A 12,079-nucleotide genomic window follows, 5' to 3' on the forward strand; every position below is an offset into this window, starting at 1 on the left:
AAGAAGTCGTAGGAAGAAGACCTGAAGGGTTCTTTCGAAGGAGAGAAGGAATTTCGTACAGAATGTTCGCTAAAAGAAAAACTCGCATCTCGCGTTTTCATTCTTTACCTTTCTCAGATTCACTCGGCTACGGATTTTTCAAGCGTAGACCGGTAAAAATCTTCCTTAGATAACGCTGCTCCCCTTCCCTGAACTCTTCTTTGGATGGTTAACCAGTAGCGTGCATCGCAACATTCAACATGAAAAAAAGGCATCTGACTCTCTTTCCATGTCTCTCTGTGGCTGATGAGGTAGGTCCTCGTCGGCAATGTCGAGTTTCTCTATCTAACTTCTATTTTGAGGGAGGGTCTACAGCATTCGGCACTTTCTGCAGAAAACACAGCCTTGTAAGTTTTGTGCACAGTAGTGTGTTCTTGGACTTGGCTAAAACCATCGTTCCTTCTCTTTCCATTGCTAGGCTGTAAAAACGGCCACGGCTGGGGTCACTTACCTGCATTCGCCTGTAGCGCCTCTGACACCAAACTACGACACTACAAAAGACTATCCAGTATCCTACTGAGCTGTAGTAGAGTTAGCTTCGAAAGCGCGCCCCAGCGCGTAGCGTGAGTCGCCCTCCGTTTTCTGGCTTTGGCGCCGCAGTCGCAATTGAAGGCTTCGGTGTCTCCTTCTAGCGGGAAAGGGGAAAAGTGGGCTGTTTACGTGAGTTTAAGAAGTGGCTGGATGGGCTCTCGTAGAGGGTTGGCAGTCGGGGCATCAAGATGCGACTTCCCTGCGGGGGCTAGAGAGAGAGCACGCAGACCGCGACATCAGCGTAAGCGACGCGAGCAGCGGCTCCGTGGTATGGGGCGTTAACTGCTCGTCGCGACAGGAATCTTCCTGAGCGTGCGTCCGCGAGGGGCGTAATCTGCGGTGTGGTCGTATGCTGTCGAACAGCGAGGAGGTTCTGAAAATCGACGCGCCTTCCTGCGTCCGTTGAAATGGCTGGCAGCGGGCGGCTCGGCAGAGCATTTGGAGGTGCTGCGTTGGTTCAGTCATGGGAGTCGTAACGCACCAGAAAATGAATAATGACTGTTAACAGATCTTATGAAGTTTACTTGACTTCAATTTACTTATTCTTGTTAATTATACCAGCCGCATATTTTGCAGCTCACTGACTGTGTCAAAATGTTGTCTTCGCTGCCAGCGATTCATTTGAGCAGAAATGATGGAGCCAATTAAGGGCTGTATGGTGGGTGATAAAACACTTCCCGTGGACACACAATGCTGGATTGTCCTCACTGCTCCCGCAATGTGGGGCCGCGGCTGCCGTGAAGAAGAAATTGAAAGACAGATAAGTTATGTGGGTTTGGATGGAATCAGGCAAAACATCTCGGCAGATGTCCATACTTGTCGGAAGACGTTACTTTTTAGGCCTTTTTAGGCACTCACCGTCAACTGAACATTGAGAACAGCGACTTGACATACTAGAGACACTGCCCAACACGTCTGTGAAAACTTGATGGGAGTTTCGCTGTGGGTTCCACTCGATTACGTAACGCCCTGATAACGGACGTCGACTCCGCAGGCACGAGCACACCAGCCACACCAGCCATACCGGGTGTGCGCTCCGCTGGTGCGCCGGCCTGGCTCCGAGCCAAGTCGGGCGGGTTGCGTCACCGACTCGCTAGGCGCTCAGGAGGCAGTGCGGCACTACGTTTTCGAATTTCTGTTGCATCCTTGAGCCTCCGGTTCTCGATGTACGACTAGCGGTTACAGAGGTCAAAGATCACACTTTACTAATAATTATTACTAATAATTATTATTATTTTCCGAAAAGCCCTCATACTTCTTAAATTAACTACATGACACACACTGTCCTCAAATTGTGAGATGAATGCTTTTTAAATGCTGTACTTCTTTTAACTGAAGTCTCTCGGATGTTATGCTACATCCGTGTAGGGGAGAGACTTTGGCGTGAAACATTTAGAGGCGGCGGTCTGCAGCACACCAACATGAGAGGACGTGTAAAGTAGAAGAACCACAGCAACTGTGGTAGCGTGCACGAGTGCCCAGTGGCGCCTTATTTTGTGTGACCCGACAGGTCAGCGTCACGCAACGCTCGACCAGTACGGAGACCTCATACGAAATGGAAACGTGTAAGCAAGTGTCAGTATCCCTGGCTGACATCGCGGGGTGGCATATCGGCATCTGAGTGCGATCGAACATGGCAGAGCGGGCGGGTCTGTCACCCCGTGACATCGCGGCTGCCACAGGGCAACCAATGGAGAGAAGAGGGCCGTATACACAGCCGACAGGGTACTGGGCAACGCGAGATGACCGCCATCTTGTCCGCTTCGGCTTCACGGACAGAACAGCATCGTCCGCAGCTCTGAGGCAACGTTGGGGCACTGAAACCGCTGAGGACAGGTCTGCGGCGACTGTTCGACACCGTCTGCTGCGGGTCGAACTGGTGGCAACTGTGCGGCTGCGTCCTCTTCCTCTGACTAGAACCCCACTGACGACGCGAACTGCAATGGGTAAAGTGTAGTGTTTTCCGTCGAGTCCCACTTCAACATGTTCTATAGCGGTGGGCACTTAGGTGTTCGACGCCACTTTGCACCATGTTGTACCTTAAAGCAGAAGAAGGCTTTTACCATAAAGTGATTTAAGTTTCCTTAATATCGTAGCAATTTTACCTATCTTAAAAACGGAAATTAGTGTTAGATTCCTATAGCTTCTGTTTCAAAATGTGTTTACTTGTATCTGCTTTCTGATAATATTTCTGCTCAGTTTGATTTCAATTACTGATTAACGGCCGTGTAGTAGAGTAATAATGTAATAGGTAGACGATTAAATAGAGAATTGACAAGATTCTTCGAAGGCAATGCACATTCCTACCCACATGGTGAACATGACATTCCTCACAATTTTAACCTGCGAACCCGTAGTGCCACAAAGTTTCGGATGATGCAGGTTCCCTAGTACCATGCTTTACAGGGTGGACCATTGATCGTGACCGGGCCAGATATCTCACGAAATAGGGGTCAAACGAAAAAAACTGCAAAGAACGAAACTTGTCTAGCTTGAAGGGAAAACCAGATGGCACTATGGTTGGCCCGCTAGATGGCGCTGCCATAGGTCAAATGGATATCAACTGCGTTTTTTTTTAAATAGGAACCCCTATTTTTTTATTACATATTCGTGTAGTACGTGAAGAAATATAAATGTTTTAGTTGGACTACTTTTTTCGCTGTGTGATAGATGGCGCTGTAATAGTCACAAACATATGGCTAACAACTTTAGACGAACAGTTGGTAATAGGTAGGTTTTTCGACTGTAAATACAGAACGTAGGTACCTTCGAATATTTTATTTCGGTTGTTCCAATGTGATACATGTGCCTTTGTGAACTTATGATTTCTGAGAACGCATGCTGTTACAGCGTGATTACCTGTAAATACCACATTAATGCAATAAATGCTTAAAATGAAGTCCGTCAACGTCAATGGATTTGGCAATGCGTGTAACGACATTCCTCTCAACAGCGAGTACTTCGCCTTCCGTAATGTTCGCACATGCATTGACAATGCGCTGACGCATTTTGTCAGACGTTGTCGGTGGATCACGATAGCAAATATCCTTCAACTTTCCCCGCAGAAACAAACCCTGGGACGTCAGATCTGGTGAACGTGCGAGCCATGGTATGGTGCTTCGACGACCAATCCACCTGTCATGAAATATGCTATTCAATACCGCTTCAATCGTACGCGAGCTATGTGCCGGACATTCATCATGTTGGAAGTACATCGCCATTCTTTCATGAAGTGAAACATTTTGTAGTAACATCGGTTGAACATTAGGTAGGAAATCAGCATACATTGCACCATTTAGATTGCCATCGATAAAATGGGGCCAATTATCCTTCGTCCGATACTGCCGCATCATACATTAACCCGCCAAGTTCGTTGATGTTCCACTTTTCGCAGCCATCGTGGATTTTCCGTTGCTCAATAGTGCATATTATGCCGGTTTACGTTATCGCTGTTGGCGAATGACGCTCCGTCGCTAAATAGAACGCGTGCAAAAAAATCTGTCATCGTCCCATAATTTCTCTTGTGTCCAGCGGCAGAACTGTACACGACTTTCAAAGTCATCGCCATGCAATTCCTGGTGCATAGAAATGTGGTACGGGTGCAATCGATGTTGATGTAGCATTCTCAACAATGACGATTCTCGCGCAAGTTGTCTGCTACTGATGTACTGATTAGCCTCGACAGCAGCTAAAACACCTACTTGGGCACATCAGCTGTTGCAGGTTGTGGTTGACGTTTGACATGGGGCTGAACACTTCCTGTTTCCTTAAATAACGTAATGATACGGCGAACGGTCCGGACACTTGGATGATGTCGTCCAGGATACTGAGCAGCATAGATAGCACACGCCTGTTGGGCATTTTGATCACAATAGCCATACATCAACACGGTATCGACTTTTGCCGCAACTGGTAAACGGTCCATTTTAACACGGGTAACGTAGCACGAAGCAAATACCGTCCGCACTGGTGGAATTTTATGTGATACCACGTACTTATACGTTTGTGACTATTACAGCGCCATCTGTGACAAAGCGAAAAAAGTAGTCCAACTGAAACATTCATATTTCTTTACGTACTACAGGAATATGTAATAAAAATGGGGGTTCCTATTTAAAAAAACGCACTTGATAACCGTTTGACCTTTGGCTGCGCCATCTAGAGGGCCAACCATAGCGCCATCTGGTTTCCCCCTTCAAGTTAGACTACCATGTAGTTTTTTGTTTGAAGCTTATTTCGTAATAAATTTGGCCCAGTCACTATCAATGGACCACCCTGTATATACAGATTGAATGTTTTCTGTTAGAACTGTCTGTGAGAAAGAAAACCAAACAACAAATTGTTGTAGCTGGTGAAAATACATGTTGAATTTTTTGGTTAGCGGCATGTCGTCATGTCGTCTGCTCCAGACTGCACAAGAAGATTTGAGGACTTAGTGCCACTTTATCGTTTGTTTCATTAATAAAAATACGCCTCAGTGCTGATTTTCTAGCTCAATGTATATGTTCTTGAATACCACCGCAACACACATATTGCACAAACATTACTGTGGAACACTTCATAATATTGTTAAAATTCCTGTTGAGCATCACACACATCTTATACATTTGATGTTTTTCTTTACAATACAAAGATTATAAATAAGCAACTATACAAAAGCATCATTCACTAAATATCTACCTAGTATGTAAACAGAGCAAAGATGATGCAAGTTGTTCAAAATATAACATGTTAATAACAGAAAAATATACTTATCTTAAGTGTTAACTTATTACTAAAGGCAGTAGGATGAATTATTTTTATTAGAATTGTTTTGTAATGTCAGTGGTATTTACTGACAAAAAATTTCAAAGCCAACAAATTGCATACTATGAAATAGATAAATATGTACACAAATTTATATTTATGTAGATATTTGGATATCACTACAGTTCATAAGTCTATTGCAGAGAGTACAAAATGAAAAAGTTGGAGGGTGGGAGGAGAGTGCCACATTTGTTCATAATGGTATTTTATACTTATGCAATTATATACTGGCATCTCAAAATGCAGTAGTGTGACTCTTAGGTCAGGAAATTATTCCAAGGAAATTGCTTAGAAAAAGCTCGATTTTCTTGCCTTTATTAGTGGTATATAACATCTGTAAGTTGTCATTAGTATTAGAAACTGAGAATCTATCCTGGTTCATTCGAGTGGCTATTGCGGACTTATTTAAGTTTTTGAGTCTAAAGGCGCCATGTGTTCTTAATTTCTTATACTGAATCTTCTGGCAGTCTGTGCATAATAAATTCTGGGGCAATTGCGTCAAATAATGTTGTACACTCCTTATTTTTCAAGGCCTGAGGTGCTGGTTTAGTTGCTGTGGATAACGTTATGTTGCATTGCGTTACTGGTGTTGAAACGAATTTGGGTTCCTGTCCAGAAAAGATTGACAATTTCTTATGACATTGTGCCTGGGTAGGGAATGAATGCAAATCCTTTTTTGCTGGCGGCTGTGAATTTACCCCAGGTTTACTGTATTTAATTTTATTGTACAAGCAGTCAGTTATTTGTGGCTTATAGGCATTATTTTTAGCTACAGTTTTGATAATATTTCTTTCTTTCTCCTTGGCAGATGAACTGTGGGGAATTTTATTTACTCGGTTTAACATAGATCTGAACTAGGCCATTTTGTGCTGTGCAGGATGACGTGAAGAACTATTCGTAATTACTTCTGTGGTGTTTGGTTTCGAAGGTATGATTTTGACTCAATTTTTTTCTTCTAAGATCAAGAAAACTGATATCCACTTTTTTCTGATGCTCACCACTGAGTTTGATGCTAGGGTACATGTTACTCATGGCATTTACAATTGGTTCTATTTAATGTACTATGCCACTGAACTTTTGTAATAAATGTGTTTATGATTGAAATGGGTATTGGCACTGAATAATGATTAATGTAATCTTGGGTAAAAGGCCTGCAAAACTACTTCCCACTGCTAAGCCATCTGGCTGCATATAGACTTTTTTATGTTGCATGAGAAGTAGTTATGTGCTAGAATTAATTCTAATATCTCTATGAGTTCGTATATCTCTGCCTTGCAGAACTGTTAGTCTTTTATTAAACAATACTTTATTATTTCAATAATTCCATGGACTGGAATATTTATGTAGAGGTTTACAATGTCCAGGGATGCAAATCTTGCATTGTTAGGCACAAGAACATCATTTTCATCATTCACAAATTGTTGGGGCTTTCTGATAAAGATGCTGTCTTCAAATGTGTAAAATTTTGTAAAGAAATGCTTTAGCTTTTTACAGATGTGTGATGCGGGACTGTTGCTTCAGTTAACATTCAGACATAATAAACATAGTTGTTTATGTATTTTTGGCTGAGGTTTAGGTTAGGAGGTACAGGATTCATGATTATGCTATGTTGAACGTAAGCATCTGATAAAAGGAAACTGCAATTTTTAATTAATTTCTTAAACTGAGCTTGATGTTTGGGGATGGGGTCGGTGTTCAGTTATTTTATGTTGTTCTGAAGAAAGAATTATAAGGTCTTGCTGATGAAATCTTCTTCATAGATAACTACTGCAGTATTACTTTTATCTGCCTTAACAACAAGGGCTTTGGCATCTATAAATTTTTTACTAATGCTAGTGAGTATTTTTGAAATGGTTTTGCCTGAACTGTGTATTTACTGTAGACTTCTTGCAATAATTTGTTCGCTTTCGAACCTACCGTGTTTCATTCACTAGGTCTTAGGTTGGCAATATCATATTGCAACAGGGCGGTTGGTCTCCCTCTGCCCTTTAAACAATCTGTCTTCCTACCTGGGTACGCTTCAGTTGTCTGCCCCCTTCACTCTGCCTGCGATAGTGGATACTGGATTAGCCAACAAAAACAGCGTTGACGAATATTTAGCTAAATAAATACTGCACAAAGGCCACATAACTCCAGTACATGCGTAGAAGCTGAAAGTTTGTTAAACAGTCGAGCGTTCTTGATTCTTGCATGAGTCCTTTCAAAAAATATCAAAAATTTCTTTAAAGTGGGCTTATTGTCTTTAAAACCATGAAAATGTCTATCAAGTCCGTATTTAATATCCCAACATCAATTGTGCATTGTTACTGGCTCTCTCTGTGACAAGTTCACAGCCAAAAACAATCAGAAGATGTTTAGGCCGACCCTACGCTTCAGACGTCACTGAGCCACGACCACTAGCGAGTTAACACAGTCAGACGCGCTCGCCACAACGCCTCGCTACCTGCACGAGACTCGCCACGAGAAGCTTATGGACGACGTCGCGAAACGTTCACACGCAAATATCTAATAAACTAAACCACTCACAAAGCTCAAACTTTCCCAAAACTGTAATCGCTCTTCGCCAACGATACGAATTTTTTTCATTTTGGTACAAATTTGATCAGCGCGATTTAACATAGTTTGCCAGGAGACGATTCCTGAACGATTATATCACCTCACAGATCTGAGGCACAAAGCCGTACTTAAATGAGTGTGCCGCGCCGAATTCCTGAGTACTTTCATATTCGTGGTATTCATAATATCAGCCAATCAGATCGCCACAAGCAATTTAATCTAAAAATCTTGTAATTCCTAAGTTAAATAAAGTTCAATGAAAAAAAATACGATTCCTTTCCACAAAACAAATTTCTAATAAATTTTATACTTAACGCCCCTTCTGGTCGACTTTTACAAAATCAAGCTATCTCAGACATACATCACAAATACCCCTGTAGCACAACGTCATTCTCATACTTACATTTACGTAGTTTTAACAAAATATCACATTCTCACTTTACATATGTTCTCCATTCACTCAACACGATGAAATAATGCTTGAAAGTCTCTTCGGGTTTGCTGCGGACCCTAAAATCAACTTGAGTCGATATTTCGGCGATCCAGCTGGTCGCCATCTTCAAGAAAATGCTACTTCTGCTGATGAGTCCCGCTGACAACGGACGCCAGGATGCAAATCGACGTCCTATATAGGCCTCCGTTCAGTACACGGCGCATGCGCCATCCATCACGGTTGCTGCCCTCGAAGACAGGGAGGTGGCGCCGCCCTTAGTAGAACACTGGTGGCAACGATATATCGCACTCAAGGCCGCACCGAAGAACGTTCAATTTCGATTCCACGTCTTGCTAAGAGGAAACCCATTGTCTCTAATGATTAAATTATCCACCAACCTAATTTCAATCGCCTCTTTATACACACTGTTCCAAAAACAGAAAATGTTGGCAACTATAACAGTTTCATCAAATTTCATACCGTGTTCCTCATTTAAGCAGAGTTCTGCTACTGCCGATTTAATCACCAGAGAGAATGGGTTTCCTCTTAGCAAGAGGAATCCTGTATCATCTCGCATCAAAATTCAAAGCCCTTCGGTGCGACCCTGAGTGCCTATCTATTAATATTTAATAGTACTTTTTCAAATTCATGGATAGTGTGTGTAACGTATTGTACCCAGCGTTAGGCTACAAGCTTGCTCGGACCAATAGCCAGTGTGAGCTGCGCCAGCGTGAGAACTAGAGATGGGCAGTCTGCTCCTGAAATGATTCAAAGAGCCAGGTCTCTCTAAAGACAGAATGATGGATGATTTGGAAAAATGAGTGGTAGCTCACCTGGTGGGTGTAATAAGCAGGATGAAAATTCTGCTTTAGGCTGCTCCAACAGCACCCCATCCCACATCCTAAAGAAAACGTTTCCCAAGCTACAAAAATTGTGCACACCATCTGCACACGTTGATTTGCATACCTCGATAGTACGTTAAGTATTTCTGTTCCATGAAAACAGAAAATAAATAAAGCTCCAGTTTCTTTCGATTTATGGGTTGGCTGGTGGTACCCGTTCACCCATCTCAATAGTAATACTAATTATGACGTTATTAAACACAACACTATACCCAGTCTCCCAGTGAATGAAAAATAACTTTGACCCAATGAGGAATCGAAGCTGGGACGTTTCACTTCACAAACCGCTGTGTTGACCGCGTAGGTACCGACAGAGGAGACAGAACTCCTTCAGTAGAATACATTGCGGCAGAAAGCACTTCCAGCATTTTGTTTCTGCTTTTGAGTTCAAAAGAATATCTCAGATTCCAATAGTTCAATAAACATTTACATACTTTTGAGTGAGTTGTTACTTATTATCCTTTGAATTAGTACCGCTCTCAGAAAGTGTTGCCGGCAATTATGAAAGCTGCGGTCTTTAGCAATCGTGCGCTCGGAGTGATCCAGGCCTCAGTCCTCTCCCAACAGCTCAGGCTCGCCACCACTCTTACCAAGCAGACTCTAGGCTACCTCACTACCTCACTGCTCCCCACCACAGCAGGTTGTGAGACAGCTCTCTAGCACGTGACAACCCTTACATATCGGATTCAAGTTAACTCACTGCTCCCTTCTAAAACAACTACATCACACGGAGAAGATCACATGGCGACTGGAGGCGTCTCCCTGTTCTCTGCGCTCTTAGCACAGTGAATCAGCTTGCAACTCGCTTTCTTGGCTAAACACGTCTCTGTCCCAGTTCAGCTCTTTATTCTTTGTATCCTCTGAAATCTGGTTTCGCAGGACAGAGTCGATCTGGTTGTAGAAAGCGGCCCAAATCAGTTGCTGATAGTTGCACAAACATATAAACTTTATTTGCTAAAAACACTTAACCACACACGCCCTTAAAGAATTCAGAAACACTACGACTGAAGGCCAGAACACAAGTTATTAAAATACACATGGATGATGGCCTTAGTTACAAAACACAAGAACTGAGGGCTTAAGGCCTGGATAACAAGAACTCCAGTAATGAAATTTTAAAGGGTTTTAGACAAAGACCTTCCAAATTTCACTTTAAGTAGGCTGAAGGCCTAATCTTAAAATATTTCACATGAGGATTGGCTGAGGCCATATACTGAACACATAACAAGGCTTATGGCCTGCATAATAAATTAAGATACAGAGAAAATTTCTCAAATGATGACTTTTTTTTTTTACTTCAGGTGGCTGAAGGCCATGTCTTAAAATATTTCACATAAGGTTCAGCTGAAGGCCATATACTGAACATTTAAACAAACTAAATTAATACACGAAACTTCCTGGCAGATTAAAACTGTGTGTCGGACCGAGACTCGAACTCGGGACCTTTGCCTTTGGCGGGCAAGTGCTCTACCAACTGAGCTACCCAAGCACAACTTACACCCCGTCCTCACAACTTCAACTCCGCCAGTACCTCGGCTCCTACGTTCCAAACTTCACAGAAGATCTCCTGAGAACCTTGCAGAGCTGTGAGGACGGGGCGTGAGTTATGCTTGGGTAGCTCCGTTGGTAGAACACTTGCCCGCGAAAGGCAAAGGTCCCGAGTTCGAGTCTCGGTCGGGCACACAGTTTTAATCTGCCTGGAAGCTTCATATCTGCGCGAAAATTTCATTCTAAATTAATTCATGGCTGATGGCATTGCACAGTACTTGAGACAAAAGAAAAACAGAACAATGGTGCTCAGAAGTGTTGCAAGGGTCGGCCTGGGGAGGAAATTCTAACAACAAGTTAGGTGAGACAGGCAGACAAGCGTAACGCTAATTAATCGGGTGGCAGCACGACCTAGGGACAGCTGAACAACCAACCAACAACCTAATCAATTCCCTTCCACCCAACCAACAGCACGACAACCAGAAATATCAGCGAGGACGAAGATCGCAGCAGCACTATGCCTTGATAATTGGCATCTAAACACAATCAAGGCACAATAACGACTCAAAGAAGAAAAAAAAGGAGAACAACATCACGCTGTCAAACTACACGCCATGCCGGACAGCATCAACACAGTGAGGAAAACATACTGCCGGAAAACTGCGCTAATGACCAGGGCAGGTAACCAGAATGTTAATGGCTACAAGGCAGAAGGTACTGGTACACTTCACTAATTAGTTGCAATCCTTTCAATAGTTAAAACCCATATAGGACGATGGCTGCAAAATTTGACAACTCCTGCACACCACACGTTGTTGCTTGCGGGAACAGCCCAAGGAGCAATAACCGGCAGTGAACGACGAGATGTCACAACTGTTGAGGTTTCGTAACAGGTTAACTGATTACTCAACTGCAGCATCCAGGTTCGGTGGGGACGAACCTTGCAGCTGTCGCAGGTAGTGCCTCACAACTGGGAACCCGAGCGCACGCCACCAGCGGCCCCGGGCTGACACTTGATCGCTGCTCTGTCGCAACCTATCGACTATTCACACAACCACCACACGGAAAATATAGCGGTGAAAATGCCGAAAAGAAAAAACGGTATTAGCGAGAGCCAGCCGCAGCTCCTTCTCATTTGATCTATTCTTGCGGTCGTCTTCTTGTGTTGTTGCTCTTCTGTTTTCTTGCTGTGTGAGTGTTCTTGTTAGGTGTACTATAATGTCTTCATCCAGGACTGTTGCATGTATAGCTGCTGTTTTGGTGCGTTGGTGGCGTTTATAAAAGTTTTAATTACTTTGGGTGGATAGAATATCAAATATAACAG

General features: G+C 43.1%; 1 non-coding gene across 1 annotated transcript; it reads right to left on the bottom strand.

Annotated features, from left to right (window-relative positions):
* Window positions 1-10,681: 10,681 nt before the first annotated feature.
* Window positions 10,682-10,756, bottom strand: Trnaw-cca (transfer RNA tryptophan (anticodon CCA)). Its single transcript has one exon. It is a non-coding gene; the product is annotated as a tRNA-Trp (tRNA).
* Between the last annotated feature and the right edge of the window lie 1,323 nt (window positions 10,757-12,079).

This window comes from Schistocerca gregaria, chromosome 3 (genome assembly GCF_023897955.1).
Source record: "Schistocerca gregaria isolate iqSchGreg1 chromosome 3, iqSchGreg1.2, whole genome shotgun sequence".
Classification (NCBI taxonomy): Eukaryota; Metazoa; Arthropoda; class Insecta; order Orthoptera; family Acrididae; genus Schistocerca; species Schistocerca gregaria.